The sequence below is a fragment of the Salmo salar genome, chromosome 29, assembly GCF_965601325.2.
Source record: "Salmo salar chromosome 29, fSalSal1, whole genome shotgun sequence".
Lineage (NCBI taxonomy): Eukaryota > Metazoa > Chordata > Actinopteri > Salmoniformes > Salmonidae > Salmo > Salmo salar.
Window position 1 is genome coordinate 15,390,054 of NC_138319.1, and position 6,000 is coordinate 15,396,053.

Below are 6,000 nucleotides of genomic sequence, written 5' to 3' on the forward strand. Positions count from 1 at the left end.
ATGGTTGTACACTCATCACAAATAAAACTGTGAAGGACCTCGGCGTTACTCTGGACCCTGATCTCTCTTTTGACGAACATATCAAGACTGTTTCAAGGACAGCTTTTTTCCATCTACGTAACATTGCAAAAATCAGAATATTTCTGTCCAAAAATTATGCAGAAAAATGTATCCATGCTTTTGTCAATTCTCGATTAGACTACTGCAATTCTCTACTTTCCGGTTACATGGATAAAGCACTAAATAAACTTCAGTTAGTGCTAAATACGGCTGCTAGAATCTTGACTAGAACCAAAAAATGTGATCATATTACTCCAGTGCTAGCCTCTCTACACAGGCTTCCTGTTAAGGCTAGGGATGATTTCAAGGTTTTACTGCTAACCTACAAAGCATTACATGGGATTGCTCCTACCTATCTTTCCGATTTGGTCCTGCCGTACATACCTACACATACGCTACGGTCACAAGACACAGGCCTCCTTACTGTCCCTAGAATTTCTAAGCAAACAGCTGGAGGCAGGGCTTTCTCCTATAGAGCTCCATTTTTATGGTCTGCCTATGTGAGAGACACAGACTCGGTCTCATTTTACATTTTAGTCATTTAGCAGACGCTTTTATTCAGAGCAACTTACATTGAATTCATACATTTCATACATTTTTTTAATTTTGTACTGGCCCCCCGTGGGAATTGAACCCACAACCCTGGCGTGACACACACCATGCTCTACCAACTGAGCCACAGGGAAGACACTGTTTCGGCCTTTAAGTCTTTATTGAAGACTCATCTCTTCAGTAGGTCATATGATTGAGTGTAGTCTGGCCCAGGAGTGTGAAGGTGAACGGAAAGGCACTGGAGCAACGAACCTCCCTTGCTGTCTCTGCCTGGCCGGTTCCCCTCTCTCCACTGGGATTCTCTGCCTCAAACCCTATTACGGGGGCTGAGTCACTGGCTTACTGGTGCTCTTCCATGCCGTCCCTAGGAGGGGTGCGTCACTTGAGTGGGTTGAGTCACTGAAGTGATATTCCTGTCCAGGTTGGCGCCCCCCCTTGGGTTCATGCCGTGGGGGAGATCTTCGTAGGCTATACTCGGACTTGTCTCAGGACACAGTGTCTCCCGACCCCTCCTGTTTCAGCCTCCAGTATTTATGCTGCAATAGTTTGTGTTGGGGAGCTAGGGTCAGTCTGTTATATCTGGAGTATCCGGGTGTCCTGTGTGAATTTAAGTATGCTCTTTCTAATTCTCTCGCTCTATTTTTCTCTCTTTCTGCCTCTTTCTCTCAGAAGACCTGAGCCCTAGGACCATGCCTCAGGTCAGCCTGGCCTGATGACTCCTTGCTGTCCCCAGTCCACCTGGTCGTGCTGCTGCTCCAGTTTCAACTGTTCTGCCTGCGGCTATGGAACCCTGACCTGTTCACCGGACGTGCTACCTTGTCCCAGACCTGCTGTTTTCAACTCTCTAGAGACAGCAGGTGCGGTAGAGATACTCTGAATGATCGGCTATGAAAAGCCAACTGACATTTACTCTGAGGTGCTGACCTGTTGCGTACTCTACAACCACTGTGATTATTATTATCTGACCCTGCTGGTCATCTATGAACATTTGAACATCTTGGCCATGTTCTGTTATAATCTCCACCAGGCACAGCCAGAAGAGGACTGGCCACCCCTCATAACCTGGTTCCTCTCTAGGTTTCTTCCTAGGTTCCGGCAATTCTAGGGAGTGTTTCCGAGCCACTGTGCTTCTACACCTGCATTGCTTGTTGTTTGGGGTTTTAGGCTGGGTTTCTGTACAGCACTTTGTGACATCAGCTGATGTAAGAAGGGATACATAAATACATTTGATTGATTGACTGATTTGTATGCGGCTTTATTAACTCAATTATATATACAGTTGAAGTCGGAGGTTTACATACACCTTAGCCAAATACATTTAAACTCAGTTTTTCACATTCCCTGACATTTAATCCTAGTAAAAATTCCCGGTCTTAGGTCAGTTAGGATCACCACTTTACTTTAAGAATGTGAAATGTCAGAATAATAGTAGAGAGAATGATTTATTTCAGCTTTTTTTACTTTCATCACTTTGCCAGCCGGTCAGAAGTTTACATACACTCAATTAGCATTTGGTAGCATTGCCTTTAAATTGTTTAACTTGGGTCAAACGTTTCGGGTAGCCTTCCACAAGCTTCCCACAATAAGTTGGGTGAATTTTGGCCCATTCCTCCTGACAGAGCTGGTGTAACTGAGTCATGTTTGTAGGCCTCCTTGCTCGCACACGCTTTTTCAGTTCTGCCCACAAATTTTCTATAGGATTGAGGTCAGGGCTTTGTGATGGCCACTCCAATACCTTGACTTTGTTGTCCTTAAGCCATTTTGCCACAACTTTGGAAGTATGCTTGGGGTCATTGTCCATTTGGAAGACCCATTTGCGACCAAGCTTTAACTTCCTGACTGATGTCTTGAGATGTTGCTTCAATATATCCACATAATTTTCCGTCCTCATGATGCCATCTATTTTGTGAAGTGCACAACATGATGCTGCCACCCCCGTGCTTCACGGTTGGGATTGTGTTCTTCGGCTTGCAAGCCTCCCCCTTTTTCCTCCAAGCATAACGATGGTCATTATGGCCAAACAGTTTTTTGGGCCAAACAGTATTTTTGTTTCATCAGACCAGAGGACATTTCTCCAAAAGGTACGATCTTTGTCCCCATGTGCAGTTGCAAACCGTAGTCTTATGGCTGTTTTGGAGCAGTGGCTTCTTCCTTTCTGAGCGGCCTTTCAGGTTATGACGATATAGGACTTGTTTTACTGTGGATATAGATACTTTTGTACCTGTTTCCTCCAGCATCTTCACAAGGTCCTTTGCTGTTGTTCTGGGATTGATTTGCACTTTTCGCACCAAAGTATGTTCATCTCTAGGAGACAGACTGCGTCTCCTTCCTGAGCGGTATGATGGCTGCGTGGTCCCATGGTGTTTACACTTGCGTACTATTGTTTGTACAGATGAACGTGGTACCTTCAGGTGTTTGGAAATTGCTCCCAAGGATGAACCAGACTTGTGGAGGTCTATCAGAATCTTTTGAAGCCATGACATCGTTTTCTGGAATTTTCCAAGCTGTTTAAAGGCACAGTCAACTTAGTGTAACTTAATGTAAACTTCTGAACCACTGGAATTGTGATACAATGAAATAAGTGAAATAATCTGTCTGTAAACAATTGTTGGAAAAATGACTTGTGTCATGCACAAAGTAGATGTCCTAACCGACTTGCCAAAACTATAGTTTGTAACAAGAAATTTGTGGAGTGGTTGAAAAACGAGTTTTAATGACTCCAACCTAAGTGTATGTAAACTTCCAACTTCAACTGTATATGTTTTACATTGTTTGCAAACTGACACGCATTAATGCGTATATATACACTGCTCAACAAAAATAAAGGGAACACTTAAACAACACAATGTAACTCCAAGTCAATCACACTTCTGTGAAATCAAACTGTCCATTTAGGAAGCAACACTGATTGACAATAAATTTCACATGCTGTTGTGCAAATGGAATAGACAACAGGTGGAAATTATAGGCAATAAGCAAGACACCCCCAATAAAGGAGTGGTTCTGCAGGTGGAGACCACAGACCACTTCTCAGTTCCTATGCTTCCTGGCTGATGTTTTGGTCACTTTTGAATGCTGGCGGTGCTTTCACTCTAGTGGTAGCATGAGACGGAGTCTACAACCCACACAAGTGGCTCAGGTAGTGCAGCTCATCCAGGATGGCACATCAATGTGAGCTGTGGCAAGAAGGTTTGCTGTGTCTGTCAGCGTAGTGTCCAGAGCATGGAGGCGCTACCAGGAGACAGGCCAGTACATCAGGAGACGTGGAGGAGGCCGTAGGAGGGAAACAACCCAGCAGCAGTTCCGCTACCTCCGCCTTTGTGCAAGGAGGAGCAGGAGGAGCACTGCCAGAGCCCTGCAAAATGACCTCCAGCAGGCCACAAATGTGCATGTGTCTGCTCAAACGGTCAGAAACAGACTCCATGAGGGTGGTATGAGGGCCCGACGTCCACAGGTGGGGGTTGTGCTTACAGCCCAACACCGTGCAGGACGTTTGGCATTTGCCAGAGAACACCAAGATTGGCAAATTCGCCACTGGTGCCCTGTGCTCTTCACAGATGAAAGCAGGTTCACACTGAGCACATGTGACAGACGTGACAGAGTCTGGAGACGCCGTGGAGAACGTTCTGCTGCCTGCAACATCCTCCAGCATGACCTGTTTGGCGGACGGTCAGTCATGGTGTGGGGTGGCATTTCTTTGGGGGGCCGCACAGCCCTCCATGTGCTCGCCAGAGGTAGCCTGACTGCCATTAGGTATCGAGATGAGATCCTCAGACCCCTTGTGAGACCATATGCTGGTGCGGTTGGCCCTGGGTTCCTCCTAATGCAAGACAATGCTAGACCTCATGTGGCTGGAGTGTGTCAGCAGTTCCTGCAAGAGGAAGGCATTGATGCTATGGACTGGCCCGCCCGTTCCCCAGACCTGAATCCAATTGAGCACATCTGGGACATCATGTCTCGCTCCATCCACCAACGCCACGTTGCACCACAGACTGTCCAGGAGTTGGCGGATGCTTTAGTCCAGCTCTGGGAGGAGATCCCTCAGGAGACCATCCGCCACCTCATCAGGAGCATGCCCAGGCGTTGTAGGGAGGTCATACAGGCACGTGGAGGCCACACACACTACTGAGCCTCATTTTGACTTGTTTTAAGGACATTACATCAAAGTTGGATCAGCCTGTAATGTGGTTTTCCACTTTAATTTTGAGTGTGACTCCAAATCCAGACATCCATGGGTTGATAAATTGGATTTCTATTGATTATTTTTTGTGTGATTTTGTTGTCAGCACATTCAACTATGTAATAAGATTATTTCATTCATTCAGATCTAGGATGTGTTATTTTAGTGTTCCCTTCATTTTTTTGATCAGTGTATATATATATATATATATATATATATATATATATATATATATATATATAAAAAATAAATAAATAAAAAAATATACATATATATATATATATATATATATTTTTTTTTTATAACTTTATTTTCATTTTTATGTGGGGCTCAAAACAGGCCCTGAATGATGGGTTTCCACTGTCAATAGCTCTTACCAGTTTATAAATCACAGTGCATGGAGAATGCTGTTATTTCTACCAAAAAAATTGAAGTAGATGCTTCTTCCATTTGGAACCGGCAGGTTCACTAGACTTTATTCATGGTGATGGAATTATGAGTGAATTCAAGGTCAAAATAAGGTGTGTCTGTAGACACAACTTCATTTCTTAGATCTCCACCCCCAACGAATAGCGGGAGAATAGAATTCCATTCTCATTCTTAAACTGAAGGTCAGAATAGTCATAGAGAGAAAAGTGCATAAGAAGGGAATTACATTCAATTTACGGGGCTTAACTCAGGTCGGAATCGGCCACATAAGGCATTGGCCTGCCCCAGCCTCTGGAATGCCCTCCCAGACCACCTGAAGGAAACTCTGGGCTCCTTTAAAATGGGTCTAAAGACCTTTCTCTTTAGGAAGTCTTTGTGTTGATAGCTGTGCTCCTTGGTGTCCTTGCCCCATAGTGTCAGCTGTAGTCTTTGTGTCAGTTGCAGTGTCTAGTTGTGTCCATTTTTTAATATATTTTTTTATTTTTATTTCATACACTTATTATTCTTTATGAGGAAAAGCACTTTACAAATGTAATAAATTATTATTAATTATTGGTTAAACGGAATCAATTGTAGGCCACAGTACGTTAATTTAACAGCAGGAAAATAAATATGCCAAAGAAAGAGATTGTCTGTAAATTTAATTATGATGAACACTGAAAGACTACATGGGCCTACACAGGTTAAGTTATTATTATAAAAGTAATAGTATTTATGCATTTCTGATGCCTGCAACCTTGTGATGCTTCCGATTTAATGCAGCGTAATCACAGCGCATG